This window comes from Ixodes scapularis, unplaced genomic scaffold (assembly GCF_016920785.2).
Source record: "Ixodes scapularis isolate PalLabHiFi unplaced genomic scaffold, ASM1692078v2 PGA_scaffold1__304_contigs__length_218370807, whole genome shotgun sequence".
NCBI lineage: Eukaryota > Metazoa > Arthropoda > Arachnida > Ixodida > Ixodidae > Ixodes > Ixodes scapularis.
The window spans coordinates 193,572,575-193,587,291 of NW_024609846.1; positions in this window are offsets into that span (position 1 = coordinate 193,572,575).

Here is a 14,717-nt window from a genome sequence, read left to right on the forward strand (position 1 = left end):
GCTAGACATTGTTATCTACAGAAGATACGGGGGAGTGGTTACTGCCAAGCGTGCCAAGTCATGCACCGACAGGGGCAAACACACAGATTTGAGAGCAGTCTTCATTCCAAGCAACCCTGTCATGCTTCATCGTAAGTTCTAGGCAAAACAAGCATATTGAAACTGAGGCAGGTGATTGACTAGATAATTAAGGGGGGGGGGCAGTGACTGGAAATTCAGCATAATGACATCATTATATAAGGGAAAGAGAGACAAAGACAGTATCAAGTCATGCTGACCTGTCACAGCGACTTCAGTAATATACAGACTATACTTCGTGGGGGGATCGGTAGCCGAGTGGGCTAAAGCGCACACCCAGCTCGACGCGCGTGGAGCGAAAGCTCGCGCTGCAGAACCAAGGGATCCTGGGCTCGAGCCCCACCCCTGCCCATTTCGATCTGGATGAGCATCGTACCGGCGTGCGGTCGTGTACCACTACTGCGTGGTGCACGTTAAAGACCCCAGGCTAGCCGTTGTACTGCACTGGCTAAATTGCTCATCTACAGCGTGTGACTCGTCGCAACTTTAAATGGCTGACCAACTACACGCTGTATAAATATCCCCATAACCCAATTTGCAATTCGACTATACTTCGTTTCAGCTTCCGTCCGAGCGCAGCCAAAGCTACGTGTGGCCGGAGCCAAACACACACCGGCAATTGGTCACGCGATCTCGCCTGCACTTTTGTATCCCTCCGCTGCGCCGCGGGTCGTCCGCGCCGCCCGCGCTCGCCGAGTATTTCGTCTGCTATGGGAGTATCAACGGTATCGTCTGCTACAGGTCTAAAAAGTGCCCTTTCACGTTCTAAAGTTTAGTCACAGGGGATGTCAGTACGTAAGCTGGCCACTGGCGTCTGTGTCCGAGCGTTCCACCTGTTCGGCATAGTTTCGAGATGTAAGTACACATTGCAGGTGCCCGATGACCCGGCCGTTGATGTTTCCTTGTATTGTCTGCATATACCAGGGCTCGAGGCGCACTCCTTTCCACCAGCTTTTCGGTGTTCAATGTGATCGGCAGGTAAAGGGGTGCCCTGATTTCGCCGCGCATCAGTGAATTGTAGTGACCCGGTCGCTTTTCTTGTTTCCAACGTATCCGCGGTACAATGCGGCCAGACTCTCCTGCCGAATTTAAAAGCAGACATTCATCACGACCTCTCGTGCCTGACCCCCAAGCGTGCCTTTTCGGAAGGACGTTTTGAAGCGACTCGATGAGGAAAGCAGCGAAGCACATGATTCGGCCATTATGAGAACGAAATCACACAGAAAAACCGAGCGCTGCAGCCGTGTTGCCAGCGGATGTACGTGTTTTCACCAAACCAAACGCATTTACATATATTAATAAAAAACATAAACTTCAGATATTTAATTCCTTTAGTTGCAAATCATTCCCAGCACTACACACCTGGAATATTGTGCAATTTTTACGCAGAAAACAGATACTAAAAAAAAAAAAAAAAACTTTTGCGAACTACTTCGTGGTGCGTAGGAATGCTCTTCTCGTAGTTGCAAACCGTCCCTCAGCATTTCGCTGCGCTCGGACGGAACCTGAAACGTAGTAGAGCTATGCAAATTGTAAAAAGAGGAATGGGGAGAGAGAAAGCAGATTCTGGGAGAGCTTCAAAACGGTTTGAGGAGAGATAGACGACTGAATGAATAAATCATTTGTAATCACTCCGTACATAGAGATAGCAATGACACAGTCAAAGACCGCCATTATGGGTCGCATTTTTGTACATCAAAGGGGTTTATGACGATGTGAATCAGGAAAAGCTCTAAGATTAACTGAAGATATATTGGCTAAGAGGAACCATGGTTAGGTTTTTATAAGGGTGTAACGGAGAAAAGGGTGGTTCTAACCAGGGTGTCGAACCGGAACCGAACCGAACCGAAAACCTGAACAGAACCATTATTTTTAGCCGAACCGGAACTGAACCGAACCGAAGTCGTCGCCGCCATCTTGGAACTGAACCGGAACCGAACCGAAAAAATATGTAACGGTAACCGGTTCAAAACGGTTCAAGGTAATATTTCTTTTTTTTTTCTTTTTTGTTAGTATCACAAAATGAACATATGGGAATAAAAAATTGGCGGCTGTATTTTATCTATGGATCAAATCGTCATATATAGAATTGAGAAGTATGGTAAATTTTGGGTTCTCATGGCACTATGATTAACCATGTGTCATGTTGTCACGTGACGTCATGGTATCAATACATGTCACCGTCACGTGACCTCGTGACGTCACGTGACTCACTGCGTCAACTCGATTTAATTTGAGGAAGTCACTAGATGTATTAACAGTGTTGACAGCATGACGTAACATGACATCACGATTTCGCACCGAGAATCACGTGACACCGTGACGTAAGCGATTTTCATATCCCCTAATCGAGTCCTCGGGTTCATGGCAATCAGCACCGCCAAACATTCGGGTAACGGCTCATGTCAATTACATATGATAGTAGCCCAACTATAACAATATCTGAAGCTCAGCCCAAGCTTTTGCTTTCCAAACCTTAGCCACCTAGAGCATGACTGTGATGAACACTGGCGGTATCAGATCACGTGGCCGCTTGTTTAAATTGCGAGTTGAGGAAATATCGACAGCTGTCTCTTCCCTTTATTTTTTCTGCATCTGCTATTAGGGGAAAACTAATGGATGTTTCCGCAAGCTATCAACGTTGGGCGTTATTTCTTAACATTATTTATTGAAAGTATAAAAAAAAAAATGTTGCAAGACCCATTTTACATTATTGAGGCACCCAAACATTTTTTCGTTGTTGCTGAACTGCATCCGAAAGATGTCCCTGAGAATAGAAGTACTGAAATTACTAAATGCGACTTATTAATATGACGTTACATAGAACTACACGTGTGTACGGAAGGAATACTAAAAAAGAAAGGATATTTTAGTGACCTCAGAGAGACAGCCGAACGTTGGCAGTCGTTGTAAGTCTCACATGAGCGTCGTTCTCAAGTTATTGCCCAAGTTTCGACTCCCTCTATACTTTGCTTAAAGAGCTATAAAAATATTTCTATACATCACTAAATACTACTCAGGATCACTCCCTAATGTTAATAACTGATTGGACTTGGCTTTGCTATTTTTTCTAGGCAATGGCAGTCGCCGAAAAATTCGAGAAATATGAGCATCGTTCATCCCCTCAACTCGGAGCCAGAAGCTGCCATGTGGCCTGGTGCCTATCTTATGCCACCAACGTCAATCATACCCCCGCGCTGGGGTTTTAAGAGAAGAAAACGCGTGCTGAGCTCCAGACATTGTTAGAGTTCGGTTATTCTCATCACCGCAGTGGTTGGACACGATCCACTGCCCAAGTGTCTGCCAAGCCATTGATTGTTACGAGCCGATGTACGGTGCTCACGCAGTCCTCCTGTCCAATCCATGAGCCGCGCTCGACTGTCGTCAGGCGGGTGGTTTTGATCCTACAATTGCGACATCAATCTTTGGAAAGGCAAGAATAGAAGAAATAGTCTCATTTAATCCTCGCCATTGCACCGCGACAAAGAAGCTTCTGAATTAGTGGCGGCCTGTGCGAGTATACTTGGGCCAGAGGACCAGCACGCCTCGGAAAAGTCATGAACATTCCAACCCGGTGTCGTTTTATGACCCATCTAAACTTTACGGGGTGCAAAATAAAAGCAATGAAGGGTTGCGGTTAACAAGTGTCAAATAAAATTGTCGAATGAACACACACCGACGGGGGAGGCAATTCCTCAGGAATACTTTCAGCCTTTCCACTCTGGTGAAGAAAGAAGACCAGCGAAGCTGTATTATGGTGCCTGGAACGCGTCTCCTACTGATGTGTTTAGTGTCCTATGCTGCTCATACATCAAAAGCGGTCCCCAAGTGGCAACAAATGACGTTAGAGAAGCCGGAGTGTCATGCTGTTGACTGTCGCGATCCTGGCGGTTGGCCGCAGAAATGCTGGCGAAAAGCAGGATCAAACTCGAGTGTCGCTGTCGTCACGGCGTTCCAGGCGTCCCATCTTTCCGCTGCTGTAGCTTCCGCGGACTGTCACAGTGGGGAGCGACCTGCTCCACAACAGGCGTCTGCCATATCCACCACAGCAGCTGAGACACCACCAGGGTCGCGACCGGTGACAGCATGACACTTCTATGACGTCATCAGGCGGAAATCGAGGGACCACTTTTTTGGCCGCGGTAAACACTCCAGTCGGAGGCGCGTTCCAGGCACCATACTGCAGCTGCAGTATGGTGTAAATGAAGTAATGGCCGGCCGCAAGTCGGCAAGCCAGAGTGGAAAGGCTGGAGAGGTTGCCGCCATCAATGCGCGACGGTGGCAACCAGACAACCGGCAAGCCGGTTGTCTGGTTACCGTCGTCGTTTATAGATGGCGGTAGCTGTCCAGAGTTAAGTGTCATCATTTGTTTGCTGACGGACACGACACTGGGGAAACTAGCCCTTTACAGCTCCGCTGTATAAAGAAGTGCGTGTGCGTGTGGGGGGGGGGGGGGGGGGGTGAGGGAGGGGGGAGTTTTAAAAACATACTGCGTTGTCAAGGTTCCTCTACCCTGCATCTTTGGCGCAGACCAAAAAGCGTGACTCCGGAAACCACTTTGCTTGCAAAAACGCTCTTACCAAAAAGCTAGCTTTTTCGTGCCAGATGCTCGCGCCGTTGCTAGTGAAAAGCGTCTGACTCGCAACTAAAGGGTCGTGGGTTCGAATCCCGCCTAAAATTCTTAATATTTTTTTTTCTTTAAGGCAAAATAATTTCTTTCAAAAGTGAAATCATTTGAAACATACGGCGACCTTTAATTCGCATTACATGTCATGTTTTAATCACTCTCATTCCACGCGTGATGTCACGTTTCACGTGAGCATTGTGGGTTCCTGAAATTCTTGCGCGAGGGTATGTAGCTCTGACGTCATGAACCTATCGACCAATCAGGATTTTTCAGTCACGCCACTGACATCGGCTTTTCTGCGACATGAGCTCCTTAACGCTATTGAGTTAAAATCATCAGTTAGCAAAGGTGATGCTCATTTGCAAATTAAATTGACCGGCATCTTGTCAAGAACAAACCTCAACAGCCAGGCTATGCCAGCTTATTCTGCATAAGAAAATGTTCACTTGGGCAAGCGCTATTTTGGGCCAGATTCGATTTGAGTGCGAAGGTGCGTATAGATTAGAGTGAACAATTGCGATTACTTCTTGCTGGATGATTAGTGGCATGCATGCGGTGCTGAGTGTAAACAATGTTTGGTTAGAACAACAAACATTTGGATTGCCGCTCGGTGTTTCTATAAAAAATAGACTGAAGGGAATTATCCTAAAACGTTTGTTACATTCTGAAAATTTCATTGCTTTCAGCTCAGTTGTGTCGTCATCATACAGATATATATCGTGAAGTGTATTTCGTAAACCTTATTTCATAATTAGTATGAGCACGAGGTGCTCATTTCATAATTTTATGTAATGTACTTAAAGGAGCTGTGCAACAATTTCAGGGCTTTGCTTAATAATTGTTGAAGTTGGTGCCTGACACTTGTGCAGTGAACTACAGAAAACAGATTTTGCCTGGATACCCTAGTTTTTATTTTAAAAAATGAAAAATATCCAGGTTTTTGCCGCCTCTCAACTCGCACATCGTCTTCCGGGTCACGTGCGCAGTGACGTCACTTGAGTAGGCGCGGGTTCCGGAAAAGTTCTCTCTTCAGAGCCATCAGCGAGAACTCATCCGCTCGCGACCGCGTGACCACGTGCTGGCGGGCGCCCCGCGAAATATACGGTGAAAGGAGGAAAGTCTCATCGGGGTCCGGCCATACCCGTCCTTGCCCGTCCGGCGCTGTCCCCCTCGGGCTTCTGGCGGCGATTCGCGGTTTTGTGGACCTAGGATAGATGGCATGCATAAAAGTTTTGTCGATGATACCAGGGTTTTGACGCATTTATATATATGTTGGAACGACAAGATTTATAGAAAAGTTACTTTTTATCGAGCAGGTATTCGCACAACTTGCTATCTTTCTACAAGATTCCCCAGTGACGTCACGCCGCTTGTTTCTCATGGCCGCCGCTCGTGGCTGCAGGTCGGGAAATATTTTAAGTTTTGCCTCGCTATTACGCGGCGGAATCGCATCATTCCGACGAAAGGAGGCGTGTTTTCTGTCACTTGTGACACAGTAAACAATATCAAAAGCAGAAGATGTCAATTCTTTCAACGTTAAAATCGTTGCACAGCTCCTTTAATTCCTTTGTTTAAGGACACAATCACGGTTTCATTTTTAGCACTGCGACAAAAAGTTGTACCAACCACGGGTATTTTAGGCGACCTACCACACTTTGCGACAGCATTTTATACCGTGTAAATATATCAGCTTGAACTTTAGAATTTTACTTAAACATGAAGAAAGCACAATAAAACACAGTATAGTTCTAAATTTGAAGCTGATCTATTTACTGGTATGTACCAAACAGTTCAACTCTTTACTCTTGTGCTTAAACATTTTGATTCAGGTAAAATATATGTTACTGGTAAACAAAGGGATGTGGAGTCGTATGAACACGACGTTATGTATGTTAATAAAGATTTTTTTCTACTCTTGCGTCGAAATTAAAGAACTGAATTTAATATTTATGGTACCTAAAAACAAAAGTAAATAGCACGGACGATCAAAGAAACTATATAGTTAATCGTTTCACGGCGTAAATAGTGTATATAGCCAGAACAAAGCGAAAAATATATTCTCAACTTAGCGGTTCAAACCGGTTCGAACCGGTTCGAACCGGTTTGAACCGTATTTTTTGCTCCCCGGAACTGAACCGGAACCGAACCGAAAGCCGTGAACCCAAACCGGAACTGAACCGATAAACATTTCGGTTCGACACTCTGGTTCTAACATAGGAATCCAAAACTACAAGACCACATCAATAAAACGAAAACTGAGAGAAAGTTGCCCATTGTCTCCCCAGCCCTTTATGATATACCTCAGGGAGATAGAAAAACGATTAGAGCAGTGCAACCTAGGTTTTGACCTGACTTTCATGGAAGAATGAAATAAAGAAAATCAGGTATTGCCAGAATTGTTGTATGAAGACGATATTATACTCGTATCAGAACGTCGTGAGAGAATACAGGAACTGATTAGGATTCGTAGCATGGAAGACGACAGTTTAGGCCTAAACTTCAGTAGGGACAAGTCGGGTATAATAGCTTTCAACGACGAGAAGGGATACGGGACCCCTTGGAGATACAGGACACAGAGATAGAACTTGTACAAAATACAAATATCTGGGAGTATGCCTAAATAAGGGAAAGAAAGTATCTAAAAGAACATGAAGATATTGTAATAAAGAAGTGGAAACGGGATTCAATCGTTATGAAAACAGGGCACTCTGGAACCATAATAGATACGAAGTCGTTAGGAGTGTATGGAATGGAGTCATGGTGCCAGGACTGTCATTTAGGAATGCAGTTTTATGCATGAGGTCAGAAATTCAGGCCGGTTTAGAGATGCAGCAAAGGAGTGTGGGTAGGTTGGCATTGGGGGCACATGGGAATACATCAAATGAGGGAGTACTGGGGGATATGGTTTGGGCCTCTTTTGAGATTAGAGAAGCGATCAGTAAAGTAAACTTTGAACACAGACTCGCTGAAATTGAGGATACGCAATGGCAGGGAGTGTACAAGTATATGTATATGAAATGTCTGAACACTAAGTGGACAAGCGGAACCCGTAAGCTGAGATTTAAATACATTTAACAAGATGGGGCCGATGAGAGCATATCAGTAGAAAAGGGAGTCAAGGAAACTGAGAGGAAATCGTGGGTAGAGAAAATGGAGGAAAATCGTCGTTAACAATATACAGGGCACAAAAGAAATAAATAAAGAAGAAACACTTGTATAATAATTGATTGGGGAGCTCATCGCTGTTTGAAGCTAGAACGGGGGTGCTAAGAACGAAAACATATAGGGATAACATTAAAAAACGAGCGTGTTGGTAAATACACGCAGTTGCGTGTATCCATGCGCCCAATACTTGTACATCGTATGACGTGCGACGGTTGTTCGCCCAGATACGAAGGTACGCGCGAATTGGGAGGACACCGGCAGAGATTTGGCAGGGAAGTCGCCGAATCGTACGCCATCAAGAGCTCGGTAACTAACGTCGCCTCGCCCTCTCTGGCCCTTTCCGACAGGGAGATAAAATTCCTCCGTCCCGGACTGGGCGGAGGGGACCAGAGGCCTTGAGGGAAGGCCGCGAATAACCCGTTTTTTTCCCCTCCTCCTTTTCCAACCCCCCCCCCCCCCCTTTTTTTCCTTCTCTGCTCCCTCCCCAGAACCTGCTGGATGGCCTTCGTTTGAACGGAGACGAAATAAATGTTGTTGAGAGTTGAAAGAGTTGTATCGTCTGTTTGCGTCCCGAATTTGTGTTTATTCTTTCCGGTGTTTAAATATAGGGATAAATTCCAGGAAATAGAAATCTCTATGCGACGTATGTAACAGCGAAAGGGAAACTATAGAACATGTATTTTATAGTGCACGGGACATTGTCCCACCCTCTTGGAGGGCCGGGGGGGGGGGGGGGGGGGTGGATAACTAAGGATTTCGAGACGGCATACGGATTTGCAGACATGGATGGAAGAATGGATAGGGAAAGGATTGCGGTAACTAAGAGAAGAGTGGAAGACTGGTGGAAAAGATCTAGGGAGGGGTGAAAATACAAATATAAGTAAACAATGGTAAAACTTCAAACGGGGGAAGGGTTGTGTTAGAACAAAATTTATACAAATTAAAACAAAAGAAGGGATGATGAAATGTTAGGCTGGGGGCGCAAGCTGCCGCCCGTTACAAAATGTATAGTAATCACCATCCACTCATCCATTCAATTCATGTACCCATTTTAAGGTAACTTTTTGCAGGGTGTCCGTGTGACTTCCTTTTGTTCGTATTTGTTTCCGCTTTCAAATTGGCATAACGTGCCAGCCAGAGCCCCTTATACTGGTAGGGTTCGCCACTCTTTTGAGGATGCCGACAATCCACCGCAGATGGAAGTAAGGCAGCGAGGACGTGGCACCTTGCCTCCGCCGTTTTGTGTTATCTAATTTCGAGCGTACTCTGGATTAGGCTCGGGAGGTATGCCCTGACCCACCATTGCAATTAAAGGGTTCATCTGTAATGTAAGTGTTTCGGCGCTACAGACGTAGTCAGAATCTCAAACTTACTTATATTCTACGATCTCTTAAAATTTTATGAGCTCAAACTTATTCCCTTTTGCGAAAAGTGGATTTTGAATACTTCAAATATTAGGTCTCAAAAATGGCCACTACGAAAATTCAGTGCAGGGGCGGGCGCCATCTAGAAGAGGTGCTGCAAACCCTTGCGATTAATCGCCAGATTAATTTTGGCTAGAGAAAACCTAATTTTGCTTAAAAAAATAAAGCTCATTTGTATTTGACGTTTTTGGAGATAAATAAAGGATGGCCAGTGCTTGAATATAATGACCCACTTCAGAAATAATAGAATGTCAGATTTGGAGCAAATTATGTTTATAAAATAACTACTAACCCCGCATCTGGACTAGCGCACGTGAGTAGAGTGGCCAAAAGCAAAACCCTTCATTTTGTGTTGTCGTGAAGTCCGCTTGTTTTTGCGTGCGACAGGCTCCACTCATCGGGAAACTCTCTCTGTATATAGAGCTCTAGTACAAAATATCTGAACATCACGTCTTGTTAGGCGGCGGGGCTAGGTATTAATGTAGAGGGTGCCACAAAAAAAAAATTAAAGTTATTTTTTCTTTACCGCAAAAATAAGCTAGGCATCGCCGAACGCTCATTCTCCGTCCAAAGGAAGCGCTAGAGGTTTCAACCAGATGCCAAAGTTTCAGCCCAATCCGATGCCCTATTTGAAAGTTATAAGTGATTTTCTGAAAATTTCAATGGGAAAATAGCGGCCCACGGAGTTTCCGAATACATGGAGCTCTGCGGTACCAGAAACCGAAAACGGGCAAAAATGGGCCCATTTTCCCATTGAAATTTTCAGGAAATCACTTATAACTTTTTAATAAGGTATCGGATCGGGCTAAAACTTTGGCATCTGGTTGTGACATCTAGCGCTACCTTTTGGCGGAGAATGAGCGTTCGGCGATGCCTAGTTTATTTTTGCGATAAAGAAAAGTCCTGTAAACTTTTTTTTTTTTTTGTGACACCTTGTACTGCTTCTTAGAGCAGGTACAGCGAAAACTCGCACTGCAGAACCCAGAGACATGGTTTCAATCCCTACCCCTGCCAGTATTTATCTAGATGAGCATCGTGTCGGAGTGCGGTCGTGTATAAAATGCGTGTTGCACGGTAAGAATCACAGGTTATCTCAGGTTAGCGGTGGTACATTACAGGTGAAATGTCTCACCTACAGCGAAAACCAGTGTCGAAATACATCAGAGGCAGGTCAGCCTAACGCTAAGTAAACATAGACGTCAAATTTTTTTTTTTTTGATATATAGGTGAAGACTGTATTGTGACGTACTACGGCTAAGTCGGGTTTATTATTCAGTTGCTTCTCTCAAAAGGCCGACGACACGCTAAGCATATAGCGATTTATGAGCTTTTTTCTAACAAGAGCCAGTGGACCTCCTTTATTTTTTTTTCTTCCGACCCATTTACCGTTTTAAAGGGCCCATGAAACGATTTTTGGGTTGGGATAAATCATTTTAGATTGGGATTTTACTAATAGCACATCGTTCAGTGGGCCAATAGAAAAAAGGTAGGAAGTCAAAAGCCTGGCTTTCAGTGCGAAAATCTGAAAACACAGCGGACTATTTCGTACCTCCTCCCCTTCGTAAGCTCTCTGCCTTTTCACTGTGATACATCCGCGGTCCCAAAAGCGCGTCATCGGGTCCAAACTGACGTCACACGAAATTGGTCCCTTCACCCCTAAGCTGATATTGTGGTGGAAGCTACGCGCCTGCCGGACCAATCAGCCGCTTCCCTTTCATCACCTGACCTCATTCTCTGCAGCCACATTTGCCACGCTCACGCGGCAAGTGTGGCTGGCCCAACGAGCACGTAGCTTCCACAGCACTGCCAGCTTCGGGGTGAACGGGTTGGAGAACGCAACTTTTGTCTGAATTTTGAGCGACGGGCTAATCTTCTAGGGGGACAATGGCTCTGTCCGGGTACACAATCCAGATTCCGAGCGAGAGGGGCCTCCCTTCTTTTCGTCTTCTTGAACTGTTTGGTGGAATGCGCGATTTATGAGTTGAGGAGGAAAGCTAAACAGGAAAAAATTGGAAAAGCGTTTCATGACCCCTTTAAGGAGGCAGGATGTGGGGGTGCCCTTGGTCTCCCTTCCTCGATGGCCGCCATAACGACCACAGTTAGGAACAATCGCCCTCATCGCAGTGAGCGCCGCCGACCTGTTTCGTGAAGCATTGGACTGTTTCCTGTCTTGGGGGCCCTCCTCTTTACCCTCTCCTGGGGGACCTTTTCGGTTGTCCCGCTCGTACGTGGTAACGACCGGCAGGCAAGGAGGTTTCACCTCTTGTTTGCTTGCCTTAGAGAAAGGGACTTACCTGGTTGCCGCGGAACTGTTCGGATTGTTTACAGCGAAGCTGTATATCACTGACAGGTCAGATTTGTATTCATGTCGTCGTCCTCACGAGGAAAAAAAACAAGAAAAAAACCGTCAGCGATTGAAGTGAAAAGTACATATAACACATACAACATACAGCATAGCATTCGTTTCACTAAAGAACAAACACAAAACAAGCATTCGAACCAGATAATTGATGAAAAGGCGCTCCTGATAACAATGGAAAGCGCGTAGCGCTTAATGAAAAAACTGTTAGCGTAGCTCTTACCGCATGCGTTTCGCGCCAAAGATTACAGTTGCGCAAGCTGCCGTGGCGACGGCAACTTGCGACGTGAGGAGGAGCGGCGCTAGCCCTTCATATGTAGAAAGTTTTGGTAGAGTGGATTTACTTTTATTTCTTTAATAATTCGGTATAGACCCTTTTGTTGTTTACAAACATGAACTGCCGCTTGCGTCCCAAGCGACTTCTGGTTGCACCGTCTTTACAAGCCTGTTGAGCTTTTTTTGTCACCAGTGCTATAAAGCTTAAATGTTACACGGGCAACGAAGTACGAGAGTCAGTGAGAGCCACTGGCTGTACAATACTGCATCCTGGTGAAGGCAAGTTGTTTTACAAGAATAATCAAAATATTTTAACAGATCTTGCACTCCTTCGGCCTTTTGGCATTCACCTGGAGAGTTGGTGGTTTAAACGTTCCATCTACATTTCAAGCAGCGGTGTGAAGGTGGCCTTTGGTCATTATTTTTATAAACAGGAAGTTCTCTGGGACGTCAAAGACTGGAGCACCAGCTTGTGGAGTTTTCCTTAAAAGGGTTTATAGTGCAGTGGGCAATCGTTGCAGGTGATACCACAGCTTCGCTGTACAACCACCTTCACCGCGGGGATTGGAGCCCCAACGTTTATCGGCCACTTTGAAACCATTTCTGCATAAGCATCCATGACTCTTGGATTCATCAGTCGAAACTTCCGAGGGGCCCCTTCGCACGTCTGACGAATGGCTTATGAAACGTACATTAGCACTAAAATAGAGTACGCAGGAACAATTTCGAACCCCCATCAGTCATAGATTGTCGATACCTCAGAAACAGTCAAAACCGGGCGACTCGTTTCATCTTACCATCATACGATCGTTTCACCAGTGTCTGTGCGTTAAAAAATAAACTCGGTCTAACCCGAGTATATTTTTTAACGTACAGACACTGGTGAAACGACTCTGCCTCTGACTCTGCCTCCTTCACAAAATGCATTATCACTGCTCAGACCTCAAGGACTCACAGCTGTTTCCCCCAAAAAGAACATAATTTCGCCTCAATAACTCCTGTGGTATCAAACGAATTTTCGGTAAGACCAATGCTTTTAATGAATCCTTTCTTCCTCTCGCCATTTCCGAATGGAACCAGTAGCCATCATCTATGTTTACCATTAACCACTCTACTGCGTACCTAAATGCTCTTCAAACCCATCTCCTGTGAGTTTTGTTTTGCTGTTTGATAATTTGTCTAACTTTTACTACGCTCCCTTTTTTGTATTATTCCCTATTAATGCGCTTTTTGTTGTTTTATGGTAATAAACTGCGCCCCCCCCCCCCCCCCCCGCCTTTTAGGTAATATCGTAACTGGGCCTTTGGGGTGAAATGAATGAATGAACGAAAGAATGAATGAACAATTGAATGAATGCATGAATGAATGAATGATGCTTCCCCAATCTTGGCTCTCCGTGGTCCCGTGACAGGAAGGTACGAATATTTTTTATCTTAATGGCTGGGAGTGCATTTTGAATTGGGATATTGTAGTTCATTTTATGAGTGTTAAATAAACGTTTATGATCATTGTCCTTAGTCTGGTACATGTGTCTTACCTGATAGTTTCGAGAGAGAGAGAGAGAGAGATAGAAAGGGAGAGGGGGCAATGCAGCCAGCATTGGCACGACGGAGGTATTAATAAAGGGACCCGTGTAATGTAGCCTGAACGTCGTCAAAGTTTCCGCGGAGATGTGTGACCGCGCTGCTAGGCGACGCCTTCGGACTTAAGATTGCCGCCGCTGTTGACCTAAGCCTTGGGTCACTTTATCAGTGCCTCTGGTGGTAGCGAAACCTCCACAACTTTTAAATCACTGCACGAATAGCCAACGTGGAAGAAGATATTCCAGCGCTTCAAGAATCCATGAGGACTTGCCCCTCAACCCAAGTCACACCAATTCGAAGTTCTCATTTACATCATAACACAGCAAGATGAATGCATCCTACAGACCTTCAAGCTGTCCGGCAACCAGGGTCATAACTCCGAGAAGATGATGAAGCACTTTGGAAGATATTCCAATCCTTGTTGAAATGCGGTGCACGAGCAAGCATATTTCAACCCTAGAGTGCAAAATAAAAATGAGACAAGCGAGGAGTTTGTCACCGCTTTCCATAAATGTTCTCAAACAGGCAGCTAAGGAACCCTATAGAAGGAATTGATCCATGACAGGCTGGTTGTTGGTATTCGGGACAGTAGGACAAAAAAAACTTCAACGAAATCCTTACCTAAAATGCTCTATGGATGCTTCGCAACAATATGAAGTGACCAAGAAACAGGCGTAACTCCGATCGATAAAAAAAAAAAGACGCTAGGTTTGACAAAATAGCAGCCCACTCAAGGACATCAGAGACCGCTCAAGAAGTAGCTGAACGTCCGAATGTCCGAACTACTCAAAAAAGTGCCACACGCAAACCACCAATCAAAAAGGCAAGCCTTGCCATCGTGGAGACGCTCACCCTAGGAACCTCTGTCCGGCGAATAACGATAGCTGCAACAAATGTCACAAATAGACAATTTTGAGCACTTTGTATATCTTAAACTACGGTGGCCTGCTCGTAGACGAACAGAATGGATTCGTAGGATTTGAAGCTTTTCCTCATCCAGCTATAGGTGATTTAAAATATTCGTAAGAAAAATACAGTTGTTTCTTCAGTAGTTTTGACGAAACGGTGTTGCCAGCTGTTTTCTTCAAAAACTATGGTGCGAAGGCATGTACCGGACAGAAAAACCTCAATGTCACGAATCAACTTGGACGAAACTCAACTGTCATGAACAACAAGCACTGGAAAAAGTTTACATTTTGAATGGA